The sequence below is a fragment of the Scyliorhinus torazame genome, chromosome X (genome assembly GCF_047496885.1).
Source record: "Scyliorhinus torazame isolate Kashiwa2021f chromosome X, sScyTor2.1, whole genome shotgun sequence".
Lineage (NCBI taxonomy): Eukaryota > Metazoa > Chordata > Chondrichthyes > Carcharhiniformes > Scyliorhinidae > Scyliorhinus > Scyliorhinus torazame.
Window position 1 is genome coordinate 23,832,429 of NC_092738.1, and position 22,853 is coordinate 23,855,281.

General features: G+C 48.0%; 1 protein-coding gene across 1 annotated transcript in view; it reads left to right on the forward strand.

Moving 5' to 3' along the window:
• The window catches only part of LOC140405403 (tubulin alpha chain), a 34,103-nt gene that overhangs the window by 5,542 nt on the left and 5,708 nt on the right, over positions 1-22,853 (forward strand). The gene's annotated exons all lie outside the window — the stretch shown is intronic.

Here is a 22,853-nt window from a genome sequence, read left to right on the forward strand (position 1 = left end):
GTTGTTAATCCAGGCCTCCAGGCTGGGGGGCTTCGCTCGTCAACCTTTTGAGGGAGAAAGTTCCACACTTCACAAATCGCTGAGAGAAAACCTGTTTCTTCATCGCTGCCCTAAATGGGCAACCACTATTTTTAAACAGTGGGCCCATGATTCTCAAGAGAAAACTTCCCCTCCACACCCACCCTGTAAAGACCCCTCAAGATCTTTATATATTTCAATCACGGTAGCACATTGGTTAGCACAGTCGCTTCACAGCTCCATGGTCCCAGATTAGATTCCCGGCTTGGGTCACTGTCTGTGCGGAGTCAGCACGCACGTTGTCCCCGTGTCTGTGTGGGTTTCCTCCGACCATCCAAAGATGTGCAGGTTAGGTGGATTGGCTATGATAAATTGCCCTTAGTGTCCAAAAAGGTTGGTTGGTACGGGGATAGGGTGGAGGCATAGGCTTAAGTGGGGTGCTAGGGCGGCACGTGGCACAGTGGTTAGCCTACGGTGTTGAGGACCCGGATTCGAATCCCAGCCCTGGGTCACTGTCCGTGTGGAATTTGCTCATTCGTCCCGTGTCTGCGTGGGTTTCACCCCCACAATTGCCCCTTAATTGGAAAAGAAATAATTGGGTACTCTAAATTTAATAGAAAAACAAATATTAAGTGGGGTGCTCTTTCCAATGGCTGGTGCAGACCTGATGGGCTGAATGGCCTCCTTCTGCACTGGAAATTCTATATGATAATCAAGTTGCCCCTTATTCTTCTAAACTTCAAAGAAGACGAGCCTAGCCTGTCCAACCTTTCCTTATATGACAGCCCGCCTCAGCCAGGTATTAGTTTAGCAAACCTCTGATCTGCTTCTAACGCATTTACATCTTTCCATAAATAAGGGAACCAAAAAGAGTACCCGATTCATATTTTCCAGTTAACGGGCAATTTAGCGTGGCCAATCCATGGAACCCACGCAAACACGGGGAGAATGTGCAAACTCCACACAGTGACCCAGAGTCGGGATCGAACCCAGGACCTCGGTGCCGTGAGGCAGCAGTGCTAACTACTGAGCCACCGTGCTGCCCTTATGGGAACCAATACTGAACACTATACTCCAGATGTGTTCTGACCAACGCCTTGTATATCTGAAGCATAATCTCCCTACTTTAGTATTCAATTCCCCTATTTTAAAAAAATTTTAGAGTACCCAATTATTTTTTTCCAACTAAGGGGCAATTTAGCGTGGCCAATCCACCTACCCTGCACATCTTTGGGTTGTGGGGGCGAAACGGGGAGAATGTGCAAACTCCACATGGACAGTGATCCAGAGCCGGGATCGAACCTGGGACCGTGGTGCCGTGAGGCAGCTGTGCTAGCCACTGCGCTGCCGTGCCGCACTTCAATTCCCCTATTTAAATTAATCAACAAAACATTCTAAATTTTTTATATATAATTATAGCGTATTTAATATAATTATATAATAATTATATAATTATATTTCACCAGATACCATGAGGTTTAAGGGGGTCTGGAGTAAGAGATCTCAAAGCCACTTTTTCCCAACTGCATGCCACTGTACCACCACCATCTATGGTGGTTCAGTCCTGCTGGTGGGACTGACCATACCCAGGGATGGTGATGTGTTACGACCCTAGCTTATGTTACTATTGCATAGTCAGGTCACAGAATGGAACCCCGACTCCATACACCATAACTTGTGAGATTTAGAGACATAGATGAACAGAGTCACAGGACTGCCAATCAACGTTTAAGAAAAGAATAAAACATTTATTAAAAATGAAAGGATTCACTATAATAAAACACTCCTTCAACCCACTTATATCTTCACAGATGTACACAGATTTTAAGGATAACACAGCTGACAAAATATATCTTATACTATAATGTTCTCAGAAGCTACACTGTCCATGTAAGTGAATAGACAAAATGTGATCAGACTTCCACACTCTGAAACTAAGTGGCAGATGCCACCCAATATTACTTCTCTGTATTTTTCGTCAAATGCGCTCAGATGTTTTTCAAACTGTGAGCCGATTGGTCTCACTGGAACTCTGACTTCCACGTGCGTTTCCAAACTCACTCTTGGAAAAAACACACCTTAGAATCTTCTCCTAAACAACGTTTTCTCTTGGTTGGCCTTCATCAAGGATTCACTTCCAGGATTTCAATCTCTCCTTTCAATTCCTCTGCTCGGGATTGCCATGTGCATTCAAACTTCCACATAATCTCTCAGGTATGCAGCTACTCCCGGTGCCGAGGTCCCGGGTTCGATCCCGGCTCTGGGTCACTGTCCGTGTGGAGTTTGCACATTCTCCCCGTGTCTGCGTGGGTTTCGCTCCCACAACCCAAAGATGTGCAGGGTAGGTGGATTGGCCACGCTAAATTGCCCCTTAATTGGAAAAAATGAATTGGGTACTCTAAATTTATTTTTAAAAAGGTATGCAGCTACACCAACAGACCACTATTACTTCTGAAGCTATGTTAAAGAGTATCACCAACCTAAGGATTACTTTAAATGTCTGGCTTCTCCGGGTCTGCACCTTTCAGCTCCGTCTTTAACTGGAAACTTCCTTTCTGCTCTTTTCTTTAAATTCAGTGAACAATACCTTTTGAAAAAAATAATTTTAGAGTATCCAATTCATTTTTTCCAATTAAGGGGCAATTTAGCGTGGCCAATCCACCTAGCCTGCACATCTTTGGGTTGTGGGGGCGAAACCCACGCAAACACGGGGAGAATGTGCAAACTCCACACGGACAGTGACCCAGAGCCGGGATCGAACCTGGAACCTCGGTGTGTGAGGCAGCAGTGCTAACCCACTGCGCCACCGTGCTGCCTTTCAGTGAACAATACCTTGTTCAGATTCCAGTTCTTTGGCCCTTTGACTTCAGTCTTCCTGGGACTGCTCTTTCATTCCATGGTTTCTAGAACTGTCTGTTCTTTAACTTCCGGGACTTGGTTTCTGCCCCTTAATCCATTGTCTTGCCTCTCTGCTGGCAGTTTCTGTGAGAGTTGCTATCTTCTCAAGTACCTGGTTCCAACCGAACAACAAGTGCTGATGTTTTTCAGTGCGGGTCCCTGGTTGCGAAGCAACAACCTGGTCTTTCATTAAACTCGGTTTATTTTCACATTGTAAACCATTTAATTACAATGTAGGCACAGTTTAAAGTGATTAAAACTCACAGACATGCAGGCACCTTTGTTCGACATGTAGCTGACTAAAGTTAACACTTTATTTCACAGAAACACAGATTTAAACTCACTTAAATCTGTCATTGGGAAAATGTTGGAGTCCATTATAAAGGATGTAATAGCAGAGCATTTAGAAATACATGATATAAATCAGAGTCAGCATGGCTTCATGAAGGAAAAATCATGCCTGACAAATTTATTGGAATTCTTTGAGGAGGTAATGAGTGATAGATAAAGGGGAACCAGTAGATGTAATATACTTGGATTTCCAAAAAACATTCAATAAAAGGTACTGCACAAAAGGCTACTTAATAAGATAAGAGCCCATGATGTTGGAGGCAGTATGTTAGCACAGACAGAGGATTGGTTAACTGATAGAAGAAAGAGAGTTGGGCTCAGAGGGGCATTTTCAGGACGGCAACCGGCAACTGGTGGAGTGACACAGGGATCAGTGCTGGGGCAACAATTATTTACAATATCTGTTAATGACTTGGGTGAGGGAGGTGAAAATATTATTGCCAAGTTTGTGGAAAACACAAAAAAAGTGGGAAGGCAAGTGGTGAGGATGACACAAAGAGGGATATAGACAGGTGAGTGGGCAAAAACTTGGCAGATGGAATCTAATGTAGGAAAATGTGACGTTATGAATTTTGGTAGGAAGAATAAAGAAGCTGAATATTATTTCAATGGAGAAAGACTGCAGAAAGCTGCAGCACAGGGGGATTTGGGGTCCTTATGCATAAACCACAAAAAGCTAGCATATAAATTCAGTAGGTAATAGGCAAGGCAAATGGAATGTTAGCCTTCATTTCAAAGGGAATGGAGTACCAAAATAGGGAAGTCTTGCTAAAACTATACAAGGCACAAGTAAGACCATACTTGGAATACTGTGAACAGTTTTGGTCCCCTTATCTAAGAAAAGGTATACCGGCATTGGAGGCAGTCCAGAGAAGGTTCACTCGCTGGATCCCAGGTTTTGAGGAATTTTCTTCTGAGGGGAGGTTAAGTAGGTTGGACCTGTACTCATTTGAGCTTAGAAGAATAAAAGGCGACCTTATTGAGACAAAAAGGATTCTTAGGGGGCTTGACAGAGGAGATGCTGAGAGGTTGTTTCCCCTTGTGGGAGAGTCTAGGACCAGAGGGCATCATCTCTAGAGTAAGGGGTCGCCATTTCTGACAGATGAGAAGGAATTTCTTCTCTCGGAGGGGAGTGAATCTGTGGAATTCTTTACTGCAGAGAGCTGTAGAGGCTGGGTCATTAAGTATGTTCAAGACTGAGACAGACAGATATTCAATCAGTAAGGGAATCGAGGGTTATGGGGATAAGGCGGGAAAGTGGAGTTGAGGATTATCATACGAGATCAGCCATGATTGGATTGGATTTGTTTATTGTCACGTGTACCGAGGTACAGTGAAAAGTATTTTTCTGCGAGCAGCTCAACAGATCATTCAGTACATGAGAAGAAAAGGGAATAAAAGAAAATACATAATAGGGCAACACAACATATACAATAAGACCATAAGACCATAAGACATAGGAGCGGAAGTAAGGCCATTCGGCCCATCGAGTCCACTCCACCATTCAATCATGGCTGATTTCAACTCCATTTACCCGCTCTCTCTCCATAGCCCTTAATTCCTCGAGAAATCAAGAATTTATCAACCTCTGTCTTAAAGACACTCAACGTCCCGGCCTCCACCGCCCTCTGTGGCAATGAATTCCACAGACCCACCACTCTCTGGCTGAAGAAATTTCTCCTCATCTCTGTTCTAAAGTGACTCCCTTTTATTCTAAGGCTGTGCCCCCGGGTCCTAGTCTCCCCTGCTAATGGAAACAACTTCCCTACATCCACCCTATCTAAGCCATTCATTATCTTGTAAGTTTCTATTAGATCTCCCCTCAACCTCCTAAACTCCAATGAATATAATCCCAGGATCCTCAGACGTTCATCGTATGTTAGGCCTACCATTCCTGGGATCATCCGTGTGAATCTCCGCTGGACCCGCTCCAGTGCCAGTATGTCCTTCCTGAGGTGTAACGACAATGTAACGACATAAGCACTGGCATCGGATGAAGCATACAGGGTGTAGTGTTAATGAGGTCAGTCCATAAGAGGGTCATTTAGGAGTCTGGTGACAGTGGGGAAGAAGCTGTTTTTGAGTCTGTTCGTGCGTGTTCTCAGACTTTTGTATCTCTTGCCCGATGGAAGAAGTTGGAAGAGTGAGTAAGCTGGGTGGGAGGGATCTTTGATTATGCTGCCCACTTTCCCCAGGCAGCGGGTGGTGTAGATGGAGTCAATGGATGGGAGGCAGGTTCGTGTGATGGACTGGGCGGTGTTCACGACTCTCTGAAGTTTCTCGCGGTCCTGGGCCGAGCAGTTGCCATACCAGGCTGTGATGCAGCCCGATAGGATGCTTTCTATGGTGCATCTGTAAAAGTTGGTAACGGTTAATGTGGACATGCCGAATTTCCTTAGTTTCCTGAGGAAGTATAGGCGCTGTTGTTCTTTCTTGGTGGTAGCGTCGACGTGGGTGGACCAGGACAGATTTTTGGAGATGTGCACCCCTAGGAATTTGAAACTGCTAACCATCTCCACCTCGGCCCCGTTGATGCTGACAGGGGTGTGTACAGTACTTTGCTTCCTGAAGTCAATGACCAGCTCTTTAGTTTTGCTGGCATTGAGGGAGAGATTGTTTTTTTAAATAATATATTTTATTCGAGTTTTTTGGCCAAACATAACAATACGTAGTGTTTCTTTTACACAACAATAATGCAATATAAATAGCCGTGGCCAGTTTTAAACAAATAAATAAATAATATATATAAACAAAAACAAAAGAAAAACATAACTAAATGGCAACTGCCTTGTCCAAAATAAATACTCTCCAAAATTACAGTCCAACAGTCCAATATACAATTACATATACCAAATACCTATACATGTACAATAACATCCCTGAGAGTCCGTCCGATTCCTCCCCCCCCCCCCCCCCCCCCTCCCCCCGGGTTGCTGCTGTTGTCTTCTTCTTTTCCATTCCCTCTATCTTTCTGTGAGGTAGTCGACGAACGGTTGCCACCGCCTGGTGAACCCCTGAGTCGAACCCCTTAACACAAACTTAATCCGTTCTAACTTTATGAACCCTGCCATATCGTTTATCCAGGTCTCCACCCCCGGGGGCTTAGCTTCCTTCCACATTAACAATATCCTGCGCCGGGCTACAAGGGACGCAAAGGCCAACACGTCAGCCTCTCTCGCCTCCTGCACTCCCGGCTCTTCTGCAACCCCAAATATAGCCAACCCCCAGCTTGGTTCGATCCGGACCCCCACGACCTTCGAAAGCACCTTTGCCACCCCCACCCAGAACCCCTGTAGTACCGGGCATGACCAGAACATGTGGGTGTGATTCGCTGGGCCTCTCGAGCATCTCGCACACCTATCCTCTACCCCCAAAAATTTACTAAGCCATGCTCCAGTCATATGCGCCCTGTGTAGCACCTTAAATTGTATCAGGCTTAGCCTGGCACACGAGGACGATGAGTTTACCCTACGTAGGGCATCCACCCACAGCCCCTCCTCAATCTCCTCCCCCAGTTCTTCTTCCCATTTCCCTTTCAGCTCATCTACCATGATCTCCCCCTCGTCCCTCATCTCCCTGTATATGTCCGCTACCTTACCGTCCCCCACCCATGTCTCTGAGATCACTCTATCCTGCACTTCCTGCGTCGGGAGCTGCGGGAATTCCCTCACCTGTTGCCTCACAAAAGCCCTCAATTGCATATACCGAAATGCATTCCCTTGGGGCAACCCATATTTCTCCGTCAGCGCTCCCAAACTCGCAAACCTCCCATCTACAAATAGATCTCTTAATTGTACTACCCCAGCTCTTTGCCATGCTCCAAATCCCCCATCCATTCTCCCCGGGACGAACCTATGATTGTTTCTTATCGGGGATCGCACCAAATCTCCCGTCCCTCCCCTATGCCGTCTCCACTGCCCCCAAATTCTCAATGTATTCACCACCGGGCTTGTGGTGAGAACGGCAACGGCGCCGTCACCATAGCTTGTAGGCTAGTCCTCTTGCAGGACGCCCTCTCCATTCTCTTCCACGCCGCTCCCTCCCCTTCTCCCATCCACTTACACACCATTGAAACATTGGCGGCCCAGTAGTACTCACTTAGGCTCGGTAGTGCCAGCCCCCCCCTGTCCCTACTACGCTGCAAGAATCCCCACCTCACTCTCGGGGTCTTCCCAGCCCACACAAAACTCATAATGCTCTTCTCAATTCTTTTGAAAAAAGCCTTCGTGATCACCACCGGGAGGCACTGAAACACAAAGAGGAATCTCGGGAGGACCATCATTTTAACCGACTGCACCCTACCTGCCAATGACAAGGACACCATGTCGCATCTCTTGAAATCCTCCTCCATCTGTTCCACCAACCGTGTTAAATTAAGCCTATGTAATGTACCCCAATTCTTGGCTATCTGGATCCCCAGGTGCCGGAAGTCCCTTGTTACCTTCCTCAACGGTAAATCCTCTATCTCTCTGCTCTGCTCCCCCGGGTGCACCACAAATAACTCACTTTTCCCCATGTTCAGTTTATACCCTGAAAAATCCCCAAACTCCCCAAGTATCCGCATTATCTCTGGCATCCCCTCCGCCGGGTCCGCCACATATAGCAACAAATCGTCCGCATATAGAGATACCCGGTGTTCTTCTCCCCCCCTAAGTACTTCCCTCCACTTCCTGGAACACCTCAGTGCCATGGCCAGGGGTTCAATCGCCAGTGCAAACAATAACGGGGACAGAGGACATCCCTGCCTCGTCCCTCTATGGAGCCGAAAATAGTCAGACCCCCGTCCATTCAGCAACTGTACCCACCTGATATACCTGTCCCCAAAGCCAAATCTCCTCAACACCTCCCACAAATAATCCCACTCCACTCTATCACATGCTTTCTCGGCATCCATCGCCACCACTATCTCCGCTTCCCCCTCTGGTGGGGGCATCATCATTACCCCTAGCAGCCTCCGTATATTTGTATTCAGCTGTCTCCCCTTCACAAACCCAGTTTGGTCCTCATGAACCACCCCCGGGACACAATCCTCTATCCTCATTGCCATTACCTTGGCCAGAATCTTAGCGTCCACATTCAGGAGGGAAATGGGCCTGTATGACCCGCATTGCAGCGGGTCTTTTTCCTTCTTTAGGAGGAGCGATATCGTTGCCTCTGACATAGTCGGGGGCAGCTGCCCCCTTTCCCTCGCCTCATTAAATGTTCTCATCAGTAGCAGGGCCAGCAAGTCCAAATATTTCTTATAGAATTCAACTGGGAATCCATCTGGTCCCGGGGCCTTCCCCGCCTGCATGCTTCCAATCCCTTTCACTACTTCCTCCGTCTCAATCTGTGCTCCCAGCCCCACTCTCTCCTGTTCCTCCACCTTAGGAAATTCCAGCTGATCCAGAAAGCACATCATTCTCTCCTTCCCGTCCGGGGGCTGCGCTTCATATAATCTTTCATAAAATGCCTTGAGCACTCCATTCACTCTCTCCGCTCCCCGCTCCATCTCCCCCTCCTCATCTCTCACCCCCCCTATCTCCCTCGCTGCTCCCCTTTTCCTCAGTTGGTGGGCCAACAACCTACTCGCCTTCTTCCCATATTCGTACTGTACACCCTGTGCCTTCCTCCATTGTGCCTCTGCCTTACCCGTAGTCAACAAGTCAAACTCTATATGTAGCCTTTGCCTTTCCCTGTATAGTCCCTCCTCCGGTGCCTCCGCGTATTGTCTGTCCACCCTCAAAAGTTCTTGCAGCAACCGCTCCCGTTCCTTACTCTCCTGCTTTCCTTTATGTGCCCTAATAGATATCAGCTCCCCTCTAACCACTGCCTTCAGTGCCTCCCAGACCACTCCCACCTGTACCTCTCCATTATCATTAATTTCCAAGTACCTTTCAATACACCCCCTCACCCTTAAACACACCCCTTCATCTGCCAATAATCCCATGTCCATTCTCCAGGGTGGAAGCTGTTGTTTTTCTTCCCCTATCTCCAGGTCCACCCAGTGTGGAGCATGATCCGAGATGGCTATAGCCGTGTACTCCGTCCCCGTAACCTTTGGGATCAGTGCCCTTCCCAAAACAAAAAAATCTATTCGTGAAAATACTTTATGTACATAGGAGAAAAACGAAAACTCCTTACTCCTAGGTCTACCAAATCTCCAGGGATCTACTCCTCCCATCTGCACCATAAAATCCTTAAGCACCCTAGCTGCAGCCGCCCTCCTTCCGGTCCTGGACCTCGATCTGTCCAGCCCTGGGTCCAGCACCGTATTAAAGTCTCCACCCATTACCAACTTTCCCGCCTCTAGGTCCGGGATGCGACCTAACATACGCCTCATAAAATTGGCATCATCCCAGTTCGGGGCATACACGTTCACCAATACCACCGCCTCCCCTTGCAGTTTGCCACTCACCATCACGTATCTGCCCCCACTATCTGCCACTATAGTCTTTGCCTCAAACATTACCCGCTTCCCCACTAGTATGGCCACCCCCTTGTTTTTTGCATCCAGCCCCGAATGAAACACCTGCCCCACCCATCCTTTGCGAAGTCTAACCTGGTCTGTCAGCTTTAGATGCGTCTCCTGAAGCATAACCACATCTGCCTTAAGTTTCTTTAGGTGTGCGAGTACCCGTGCCCTCTTAATCGGCCCGTTCAGCCCTCTCACATTCCACGTGATCAACCGGGTTGGGGGGCTCTTTACCCCCCCCCTTGACGACTAGCCATTTCCTTTTTCAATCCAGCTCCTCACCCGGTTCCCACGTAGCTGTATCCCCCCCAGGCGGCGCCCCCCTGCCCCGACCCCCCCTCCCATACCAGCTCCCCCTTCTCCCCAGCAGCAGCAACCCAGTTAACCCCCCCCCCCGCTAGATCCCAAGCTAGCGTAATTGCACCCCCCATGTTGCTCCCAGAAGTCAGCAAACTCTGGCCGACCTCGGCTTCCCCCCGTGACCTCGGCTCACACTGTGCGAGGCCCCCTCCTTCCTGCTTCCCTGTTCCCGCCATGATTACCATAGCGCGGGAACAAAGCCCGCGCTTCCCCTTTTGGCCCCACCCCCAATGGCCGGCGCCCACAGCTCCTCATCCTCCCTCACCCCCTCCCCAACGACATGGGGAAGAGAGAGAGGTTACAGGGTCGCAGGTTTAACAATCTGGGAACTCTTCTCTTCCCCCTTTTCCCCCCTTCATCCCACAAATTCACCCCCCTTTTGTCCCAAACGTTCTTTTTCTTCTGGCCCGCTCACTCCAGCTTCTCCTCGACAATAAATGTCCACGCCTCATCTGCCGTTTCGAAGTAGTGGTCTTTCCCTCGATGTGTGACCCACAGTCTTGCCGGTTGCAACATTCCGAATTTGACCTTCCGTTTGGCCCGATTAAAGCTTGCCCTCCTTCTCGCCACCTCCGCACTCCAATCTTGATACACGCGGATCACCGCATTCTCCCACCTACTGTTCCGAGTTTTCTTTGCCCATCTGAGGACCATCTCTCTGTCCTTGTATCGGAGAAATCTCACAACTATTGCTCGAGGAGTTTCTCCAGCCCTCGGTCTTCGCGCCATAACTCGATAGGCTTCCTCCACCTCCAGCGGACCCGTCGGGGCCTCCGATCCCATTAACGAATGCAGCATCGTGCTCACATATGCCCCGACGTCCGCCCCCTCTGCACCTTCGGGAAGACCAAGAATCCTTAAGTTCTTCCTCCTCGCATTGTTCTCCAGCACCTCCAGCCTTTCCACACATCTTTTGTGTTGTGCCTCGTGGATCTCCGTTTTCACCACCAGGCCCTGTATGTCGTCCTCATTCTCAGCAGCCTTTGCCTTCACGACCCGAAGCTCCTGTTCCTGGGTCTTTTGCTCCTCCTTTAGCCCCTCAATCGCTTGTAATATCGGGGCCAACAGCTCCTTCTTCATCTCCTTTTTGAGTTCATCTACGCAACGCCGCAGGAACTCTTGTTGGTCAGGGCCCCATATTAAACTGCCTTCTTCCGACGCCATCTTGCTTTGTGCCTGCCTTCCTGGCCGCTGCTCTAGAGGATCCACCGCAATCCGGCTACTTTCCTCTCTTTTTTCCATCCGTGTCCGGGGGGAATTCCCTTCTGGATTACCGCAGTGTTATTTGCCGTTAAAATTGCCGATGGGGCTCCTATCAAGAGCCCAAAAGTCCGTTCCACCGGGAGCTGCCGAAACGTGCGACTTAGCTGGTCATCGCCGCACCCGGAAGTCCCGAGGGAGAGATTGTTGTCGCTACACCACTCCACTAGGTTCTCTATCTCCCTCCTGTATTCGGACTCATCATTATTCGAGATCCGGCCCACTATGGTCGTATCATCAGCAAACATGTAGATGGAGTTGGAACTAAGTTTTGCCACGCAGTCGTGTGTGTACAGGGAGTAGAGTAGGGGGTAAGTACGCAGTCTTGCGGGGCACCGGTGTTGAGGACTATTGTGGAGGAGGTGTTGTTGGTTATTCTTACTGATTGTGGTCTGTTGGTCAGAAAACCGAGGATCCAGTTGCAGAGTGGGGAGCCAAGTCCTAGGTTTTGGAGCTTTGATATGAGCTTGGCTGGGATTATGGTGTTGAAGGCGGAGCTGTCGTCAATAAATAGGAGTCTAATGTAGGAGTCCTTGTTTTCGAGATGCTCTCGGGATGAGTGTAGGGCGAGGGAAATGGTGTCTGATGTGGACCGGTTGCAGCGGTATGCGAATTGCAGTGGATCAAGGCGTTCTGGGAGGTGATGCGCTTCATGATCAACCTCTCGAAGCACTTCATTATGACTGAAGTCAGGGCCACTGGTCGGTAGTCATTGAGGCACTTTGCCTGGTTCTTCTTTGGTACCGGTATGATGGTGGTCTTCTTGAAGCAGGTGGGGACCTCGGAGTGGAGTAGGGACAGGTTACATTCTTGATCACATTGAATGGCGGAGCAGACTCGATGGGCCAAATGGCCTACTTCTGCTCCTACGTCTTATGGTCTTTTACCTTATTTCTGATACCCACAAATACAAATAGATTACTTAAAACTACCTCAGTTTCCTGATACTTGATAGATCCCAACTTTTATTTTTTTCAAGAAACCAAGCGGTAAGTTCATAGAATCATCAAATTCCTACAGTGCAGAAGGAGGCCATTCGGCCCATTGAGTCTGCACTGACCGTCAGAAAGAGCACCCCACCGAAGCCCACTCCCTCACCCTATCCCTGGAACCTCACCTAACCTGCACATCTTTGGACACTAAAAGGGTAATTTTTTTTGATAGGAGTGCGCTGATGAACTTTAACAAAAAGAATAAAACACTTATTTCACAAGAAAAAGGAACTATATTACACCAGACAAAAAGGTCAGAAAGATCTCAATACCAACACAAGAAAGTATTCACAATTCCTTCACCCCAGCTATATCTTTACTTGCATGTCCAAATTTGGAAAGGTAAAACAATTTACCATATCAATCTTATTCTCTAATATTCATGGTAAATATACAGTACGTGTGAATTAACAAGCAAAATGTGGTCATACACATCCAGATTCACTGGATTTCTCAACAACCCCCCAAATATCATCTCAAGGTATTAGACCAGATGATGCAAAAATTTCTGCGATCCAGAACATGATGCCACATGATAAAAAGGCTGTGCTATGGTTTCTGGGCTTTGTAAATTTCTTGGGCAAGTTTATCCCGAATCTGTCCACGAGAGCGTCAGCTTTATGCAATTTGATAAGGAAGACCACTGATTTTAAATGGACACAGCGTCACCAAAGTGAATGGGTGGATCTCAAACAGCAACTGACAACGGCACCAACTCTCACCTTCTTTGACTCATCTAGGCCTACCAAGATCTCCACTGATGCCAGTCAGGACGGGATAAGCGCAGTTCTTCTACAACAGAAATATCAATCTGATTGGGTCCCAGTTGCATACGCTTCCAGTGCCATGACTGCAACAGAGTGCAGATCAGCACAAATAGAAAAAGAATGTCTCGGACTACTCACGGGCATACTGAAATTCCACGACTATGTGTACGGCCTTCCCACATTCATAGTGGAAACGGATCACAGACCGCTAGTTCACATAATAGTCAAGAATCTGAATGACATGACTCCTCGCCTGCAATGCATAATGATAAAGTTAAGGAGGTATGATTTCACCTTGGTATACACCCTGGGAAAAGATCTCGTCATTGCCGACACGCTGCCCCGATCAATCGACACAGAAAGTTCACCACCAGAATTCATTAGAGAAATCGAAGCTCAAACACAGTTTGCACAGAAAATCTTCCCGCTTCTGATGAGAAGCTACAACAGATTCGTCAAGAGACGAAGAAAGATGCAACTTTGCTAAGAGTGTACAGGGGCGCTGGAGGGGAGGCTAGTGGAGCTGGTAAGTGTATATGGTCCCAATTGGGACGATGTGGAATTCGCGAAGAAGGTGAATTCCCGACTTGGACACACACAAATTTCAGATAGTGTATGGGGGGGGGGACCCGAACTTGGTGCAGGAGCCAAAATTTGACAGGTCACGGCCGCGCTCACTAGTCCCATCAGGGGGGCGAAGGCGCTGGCTGGGCTAATGGTGGAAATGGGAGGGGTGGACCCTTGGAGGTTTCTGCACCCGAGGGAGCGTGAGTACTCGTTTTCTCAGCGGTCCATAAGGTGCACTCGCGGATTTACTTTTTCATGGTGGGGAAGGCGCTGCTGGCTCGGGTTAACGGGTCGGAGTACTGGGCAATTGCAATATCAGACCATGCTCCGAATTGGATGGATATGGTGCTGGAGAAGGTACAGAGACCAGGATGGAAGTTAGATGTGGGACTGAGGGTTCTGTGACAAAATTGAAGAAGTAATCGAGGAATATGTAGGTTTTAACTGCACGGGTGAGGTGTTTGGGAGGCTTTAAAGGCGGTGGTGAGCGGTGGTGAGGGGTGAGGTGATCTCGTTCAAGGCTAGGCTAGACAAAGAGGAGAGGTTGGAATGTCAGAGGGTAATAGATGAGATGCTGCAGGTAGACAGGAGGTATACAGAAGATAGGGACCCAGCGCAGTTGGAAAAGAGGAAGGAGCTCCAGGCGAGCTTTGACCGACAATCTACAGGAAGGTGGTATGCCAATTGAGGCGAGCAAGGGGGGCAGTTTACGAACATGGAGAGAAGGCGTTGGCGTGTCAGCTCCATAGGGAGGCTGCGGCAAGGGAAATTGTCCAGGTGCGGGACAGGGCAGGAAAGTTGGTGGTAGCTCCAGATCAAGTTAACAAGGTCTTTAAGGAATTCTATGAGAGGTTGTACAGGTCAGAGCCACCTGGGGGACGCCAGGAGATGCAGGAATTTCTAGATGGGCTGGAGGTTAAGGGAGGGGGACAGGTCTACATTAGAGATAGTGGAACAGGAGATAAAAGATGCGATTGGGAGGATGCAGTCGGGGAAGGTGGCAGGGCCGGATGGGTTTATGAACGTGGTTATGGTCCCGGCGTAGGGGAAGGAAACAGAGGTGGTTGTGGCATTGGACGCCGAGAAAGTGTTTGACCGGGTAGAATGGGGGCACTTGATGGCAGTTCTAGAGAGGTTTGGAATTGGACCCAGATTTGTGGATCTGGGTAAAGCTAATATATAAGGAGCCAAGGGCCAGTGTCCGCACAAATTACATCAGCTCAGAATACTTTCCTCACCACCGTGGGACTCTGCAGGGGTGTCCTGGGTGGGATTGACCAATCCCGCGGCAGAGTGTCCACGCCGTCATAAATGTGGTTGCATTTTACGACGGCGTGAACGGGCCGCTCCCACGACTAATCTGGCCCCTACAGGGGGCCGGCACGGCGCTGGAGCGGTTCACGCCGCTCCAGCTGCAGATCCCAGCACGAACTGTGCCGCGGGATCCGCGTATGTGCAGTTGTGCCAGCGCCAACGAGGACATGCGCAGTGGCGCCGGCGCCAACGAGGACATGCGCATGCTAAGTGGCCTCCTTCAACGCGCCAGCCCTGACGCAACATGGCGCAGGACTAGAGGGGCTGGCACGTAGGAAAGGAGGCCCCAGCCACAGAGGCCGTCCCGCCGATCGGTGGTCCTCGATCGGAGGCCAGGCCACATCGGAGGCCCCCCCCCCCCCCCACGGGGTCGGATAAGCTGCAGAGCTGGGCTGAGAGGTGGCAAATGGAGTTTAATGTAGAGAAGTGTGAGGTGATTCACTTTGGAAGGAATAACAGGAATGCGGAATATTTGGCAAATGGTAAAGTTCTTGGAAGTGTGGATGAGCAGAGGGATCTCGGTGTCCATGTACATAGATCCCTGAAAGTTGCCACCCAGGTTGATAGGGTTGTGAAGAAGGCCTATGGAGTGTTGGCCTTTATTGGTAGAGGGATTGAGTTCCGGAGTCAGGACGTCATGTTGCAGCTGTACAAAACTCTGGTACGGCCGCATTTGGAGTATTGCGTACAGTTCTGGTCACCGCATTATAGGAAGGATGTGGAGGCTTTGGAGCGGGTGCAGAGGAGATTTACCAGGATGTTGCCTGGTATGGAGGAAAAATCTTACAAGGAAAGGCTGATGGACTTGAGGTTGTTTTCGTTGGAGAGAAGAAGGTTAAGAGGAGACTTAATAGAGGCATACAAAATGATCAGGGGGTTAGATAGGGTGGACAGTGAGAGCCTTCTCCCGCGGATGGAAATGGCTGGCATGAGGGGACATAGCTTTAAACTGAGGGGTAATAGATATAGGACAGAGGTCAGAGGTAGGTTCTTTACGCAAAGAGTGGTGAGGCCGTGGAATGCCCTACCAGCAACAGTAGTGAAGTCGCCAACATTGAGGGCATTTAAAAGTTTATTGGATAAGCATATGGATGATAATGGCATAGTGTAGGTTAGATGGCTTTTGTTTCGGTGCAACATCGTGGGCCGAAGGGCCTGTACTGCGCTGTATTGTTCTATGTTCTATGTTCTATGCTCGTCACACTATGAGCCAGCCGGTCTCATGAAACTCTGCCTTAGGGCAGCACGGTGGCGCTGTGATTAGCACTCCTGCCTCACGGCGCTGAGGTCCCAGGTTCGATCCTGGCCCCGGGTCACTGTCCGTGTGGAGTTTGCATATTCTCCCCGTGTTTGCGTGGGTTTCGCCCCACAACCCAAAGGTGACTGAACAGGTAGATGAGGGTAGAGCAGTTGATGTGGTGTATATGGATTTCAGCAAAGCGTTTGATAAGGTTCCCCACGGTAGGCTATTGCAGAAAATACGGAGGCTGGGAATTGAGGGTGATTTAGAGATGTGGATCAGAAATTGGCTAGCTGAAAGAAGACAGAGGGTGGTGGTTGATGGGAAATGTTCAGAATGGAGTACAGTCACAAGTGGAGTACCACAAGGATCTGTTCTGGGGCCATTGCTGTTTGTCATTTTTATCAATGACCTAGAGGAAGGCGCAGAAGGGTGGGTGAGTAAATTTGCAGACGATACTAAAGTCGGTGGTGTTGTCGATAGTGTGGAAGGATGTAGCAGGTTACAGAGGGATATAGATAAGCTGCAGAGCTGGGCTGAGAGGTGGCAAATGGAGTTTAATGTAGAGAAGTGTGAGGTGATTCACTTTGGAAGGAATAACAGGAATGCGGAATATTTGGCTAATGGTAAAGTTCTTGAAAGTGTGGATGAGCAGAGGGATCTAGGTGTCCATGTACATAGATCCCTGAAAGTTGCCACCCAGGTTGATAGGGTTGTGAAGAAGGCCTATGGAGTGTTGGCCTTTATTGGTAGAGGGATTGAGTTCCGGAGTCGGGAGGTCATGTTGCAGCTGTACAGAACTCTGGTACGGCCGCATTTGGAGTATTGCGTACAGTTCTGGTCACCGCATTATAGGAAGGACGTGGAGGCTTTGGAGTGGGTGCAGAGGAGATTTACCAGGATGTTGCCTGGTATGGAGGGAAAATCTTATGAGGAAAGGCTGATGGACTTGAGGTTGTTTTCGTTGGAGAGAAGAAGGTTAAGAGGAGACTTAATAGAGGCATACAAAATGATCAGGGGGTTGGATAGGGTGGACAGTGAGAGCCTTCTCCCGCGGATGAAAATGGCTGGCACGAGGGGACATAACTTTAAACTGAGGGGTAATAGATATAGGACAGAGGTCAGAGGTAGGTTCTTTACGCAAAGAGTAGTGAGGCCGTGGAATGCCCTACCTGCTACAGTAGTGAACTCGCCAACATTGAGGGCATTTAAAAGTTTATTGGATAAACATATGGATGATAATGGTATAGTGTAGGTTAGATGGCTTTTGTTTTGGTGCAACATCGTGGGCCGAAGGGCCTGTACTGCGCTGTATTGTTCTATGTTCTATGTACAGGCTAGGTGGATTGACCACGTTAAATTGCCCCTTAATTGGAAAAAAATGAATTGGGTACTCTAAATTTTTTTAAAAATGAAACTCAGCACTTAATTCTGTTTGATGTGGTCCAGGAGCTGTGAATCAGAGCTTGATGTTGAAAACATTGGTTAATTTCACAGCTAACCATTTCGAAGTGACTCAACCATGGAGGGAGATGAGTGGAACAATTCTGACAGCTGGGGGTGTGTGGAAGCTGTCAATCACAGCACAGTAAAATCAATATCAAAGAAAAATGAATGAATGGCTTGGAGAAAGATCTGTGTGGGTTTAAACCCAGCTGACTGTTTTTCTCTTTCCAGGAATTGACAGGTGCTGCTTCCTATGCCTGAGCCAGCAGGTGTATTGCCCAGGTGAGTTTTAAAGCGGTGAACCTTTCACTTCCTGTCTGGACTTTCCAGACAGGATTCTCTCCTCAGGGGGTTTCCTGACAAAGATCTCTCTTCTGGGGGGCTTCTGGACAGGGGTTTCTTTTCTGTGTGGGGGGGGGGGGGCTCGCTTTAATTAGAGGATCTGTGTGGAGGTCTCTTCATTTAGGGGGTCTCTCTATTTAGGAGGTCTCGGGGCAGCACGGTGGTTAGTGCTGCTGCCTCACGGCGCAGAGGTCCCAGGTTCGATCCCGGCTCTGAGTCACTGTCCATGTGGAATTTGCACATTTGCCTCATGTTTGTGTGGGTTTCACCCCCACAACTCAAAAGATGTGCAGGGTAGGTGGATTGGCCATGCTAAATTTGGAAATTAATTGGGTACCCTAAATTTCTTTATTTTTTTAAATAAAAATTTAGGAGGTCGCTGCGGGGGTTTCTTTAGGAGCTATCTGGGGGGTCCTCTATTCAGGAGTCTCGTTATTTAGTGGGTCTCTTTAGGGAGTCTCTGGAAGGGGGGCGGGTTAGGTCACCACTGTGCTGGGGGTGTGAGGTGGGGGGGGGAAGAAAGAGAGTGACCTGGAAAGACCCCGGGGGGGGTGCTGAATTGCATTGGGGGGAGGGGGGGGGGGGGGGGTGGCAGCAATGGGACCTCATTATCAGAACCCCTCAAAATGATGGCCTCATAGCAGGATTCCCTAGGGAATCACTTGCAATCCTTAGAATCCCTACAGTGCAGAAGGAGGCCATCGAGTCTGCATGATCCTCTAAAAAATTACCCTACCTAGGCCCACACCCCCGCCCTCTCCTCGTAACCCTGTTACCCCACCTAACCGACACATCCTTGAATTCCAAAGGGCAATTTAGCATGGCCAATCCACCTAACCTGCACATCTTTGAACTGTGGGAGGAAACTAGAGCAGCCGGAGGAAACCCACGCACACACAGGGAGAAAGTGCAAACTCCACACAGTCACCCAAGGCTGGAATCAAATCTGGATCACTGACGCTGTGAGTCAGCAGTGCTAACCACTGTGCCTGGCTAAGAATTGGGAATCACTTCCTGATTTGTGTTCACAGTGGGAGTACAAATCAGGTGCAATTCAACTCCGGCAGGAGAACATAGTCTCCCAAACGAAGAATCCTGCCAATATGTGGAATTAGCGGTGAAAGGAGTAGTGTGAATGAAATGAAAATCGCTTCTTGTCACGAGTAGGCTTCAATGAAGTTACTGTGAAAAGCCCCTCGTCGCCACATTCCGGCGCCTGTTCGGGGAGGCTGGTACGGGAATTGAACCGTGCTGCTGGCCTGCCTTGGTCTGCTTTAAAAGCCAGCTATTTAGCCCAGTGTGCTAAACCAGCCCCTAGACCTTTATGGGTTTCTGAGACACTCCCAATCCTCAGATCTGCTGCGTTTTCTTTTGCAACAGTGTATTTTTGCCATGCTGTAAGGTAAGTTTAAAGAGTCCAGTGAAAAGTGGTAGGTGTAATGGAGAAATTACCTTTTTCAGGGGTACAGTTTCTCCTGGGTAATGATATAGCTCGATCACAGGTCGGAGTGATGCCTACTGTGGTTGAAACACCAGCGAAAGGCAACAACTGAGGTGTTGCAGGAAGCATATCGTGGGGCGTTTCCAGATTGTGTAGTAACAAGATTACAAAGCCACAGATTGAGACAGGAGGAGGGGATATCAAGGAGCAAAGATAGGGAGGCTGGGGTTCAGTTATCAGAAACAATCTTTGACTAGATGGTTGCTAACGAACAAGAACAGATGGAGGATGAAGCGGATTCTTTCCCATGTTCAATTTATATTCTGAAAACCGTCCAAATTCCCCCAAGATCTCCTTAATCTGTCCCTAACGCTGCCCAACGGGTCCGAAATTTATAATAACGTCATCTGCATACAGCGAAACCCTATGTTCGGCACCTACCCCCCCCCCCCCCCCATCCCTCTCCAGTTCTTAGATGCTCTAAGGGTCATTGCCAACAGCTCTATCGCCAAGGCATATTATATATCTGTTGCAGTAATATTTTTTAAAATCCTGATTTAACACAGGCAGGCGGCGTGTCTGCAAAAGATGTAATTAAGAAATCATAAAAGTGGGATCATCATCGATTATAACCATTTAATTGTTCACATGAACAGGGCTAATGGACTTTTGTTTATGGAAAGAAGGGTCCCTGGGGTTTGGATAATTGAGGGGTTGTGTTTAGCTTTAGTCAGATGGTCATAAGACATTCTGTGGGATAGAGATTATGATATTAATGGGAGGAGCCAGGTTTGTAGCAGGTAAGTTTAGCTCGAAGTCAGCAGGACTTGCAGGTTATATCTGAAAGGGTCTCTCTCCTTTGCTGAAAGCATCTCCCGAGACAGAGGACATCAATTATTCCAGTGTTTGCTAACTTTATCTACAAGTGGCTTTTGACCTGGCTTTGCTTAATTGGAGATAGAGAAGGGAGAAATTAGAAGTTAAAGTGCTTCCTTTTATTGTTAAGAATTCTTTAACTGTTAATTGTAAGCTATTTTCAGTGATGTTAATGGAGTTGGCCCTGTGCTAGGAATAAAGTTTGTTTTAATATAAAAGATCCTTGTTTGTCAGTGGAATTACTCCTGGGGGTGAAGTATCCTTTTTAAAATAAGTTTAAAATACCCAATTCTCTCTTTTCCAATTAAGGGGCAATTTAGTGTGGCCAATGCACCTATCCTGCACATCTTTGGGTTGTGGGGGTGAGACCCACATGGGGCAGACATGGGGAGAATGCGCAAACTCCACATGTACAGTGACCCGGGGCCAGGATCGAGCCCGGGTCTTCGGCGCCTTGAGGCAGCAGTGCTAGGGGGTGATGTATCTTTTCCTCGCTGTTTACAATAGCAAAATTGTTGGAATTTCTCATCCAGTTTCCTAACTTACATTGGTTCCTGGTCCGGTATCTGAACATAATCAATTTGAAGAATCATAGAAAGTGTACGGCACAGAAAGAGGGCACTTGGCCCATCATAGAATTTCCAGTGCAGAAACAACTGTGCTAACCACTGTGCTACCGTGCTGCCCTTGTCATGTCTGCACCACTCGAAAAGCGAGCCTCCCCAGCCTAATTGTATTTTCCAGCAGTTGGTCCGTAGCCCAGCAGATGACGGTGCTTGAAGTGCACACTCAGCCACCTTTTGAATGAATTGAGGGTTTCTGCTTCTACTACCCTTTCAGGTAGTAAGCTGCAGACCCCTACAACGCTCCAGATGAAAACATTTTCCTCATCTCCCCTCTAAACATTTCACCAATCAATTCAGCCAAATAAGTTTGAGAACCACTGCTGTAGGACATCTAAATTGATTTGGTTTGACTGCAGTTTTCTGCTGCCTTAGGCATCATGTGTAAACGTACCCTCCATGCTGCCATTCATAAAAACAAGGAGAGGGGGTGCTGGTGCTACGACCAGTCCCTGGGTGTCATCACATGTCTCCAGGTTGAGACACACCCATTAGCGACCACATTTTAACTGCAGGATTAGAGCCAGTTCCTCATCCACTGTATGAAATTCCTGTTGATACAAAATTCTATCTTGCCAAGTAAATCTAGTCTCAGGTACCTCACCAATGACTTTCGGAAAGTCATCATATTTAAACGATTTCCCTCATCTACTACTCAAAAGAACTCTAACCAATTTGTATAACATTTTCCGGAAGCTGCGTTGTCAATTTCTAACTAAACCCTCCCTTTCCTAGTGATCAGAAAGTGAATCTCTTCGCAGTAGGAGCGAGGAATAGGCGACGGTGATACACAAGCCTCCCAGAAAAATGTTACCCAAGGCATACTTCTGGGACACGTGACACGCAGGCTTATCAGATACAGTTATTATAAAAGCTATCTTCTATGTAAATATATACATGTGTATCCAATATTCTCAGTCGATTTTTTTTCTGTAGTTCAATTTTTGGCTTCAGAGATTGTCTTTTTGATACACCCCAGAAATGTCACTAGAAATATTGCAGAGTTTTTTTTTGTTGTCGTCGCTAATGTTATTTGATTGTTCCTCAGACACCCGAGGTGACATTTTAAATCTCTGGAGTGGGGCGTGAATTCCCAATCTTCGATTCAGAGGTGATAATGCTACCACTGAGACAGAACGGTGATACTTGGTGCTATTCAGTCTTTACAATTAACTCGCCAAAAAACTGTTCTTTGTAAAGTGAATTGGGTTCAGCTTTGAACTGCTTGCCTTAATTTACGCACTAAAATCACTTACAGCATTTAGACGTACACTCAGCATTCAACACTGCTGTAAAACAGCTGTTTAGACATTTAAAAAAAATATTCCACACAGACATGGGATCAAGCAGAGTTTTTGATTCTGTCTGGAGCTACAAACCTGCAGTGAAGGAATTGGTTTTTTTTGGGGGGGGGGCGTGGAGGAGAGGGGGCTGCAGGCTGCAGCTTCCAATTTCTGATGGCGTGGAGTTTCAGGACATAGAATGTAGACAATTAATTGTTGCACAGAATACGGCCAACAGCTGCAGAGGCTATTTTTATTCACTTTCTTTTCATGTTATTTCAGCTATTCATACAGTACCCAATAGTGCCAAGACTGTCTCTCTTATGTAACAGGACCTTGTACTGTTGGACTGACGTGTGTGGCCTAAAATTTCCTTGGTGTCTTGTTGACATTCTGGACATGTTGTTCCTCAATTAATGAGTGGTAACGGCACATTTTTGTAGTTCCGGATATTGTGCAATGCTGTCCAGTTTGAGTTTTGGGTGACTGTAAATGGACCCTGTAGGTTGTGGGGGGTTTTTTGTGTGGGGTGGGGTTGCATTCTTGTCTTCAGCTGCAAATTCCTTAGTGGCTTCACTCTGCTTTTTCAAACCTTCCAGTCCTCTGAATCTGGCTACCTGT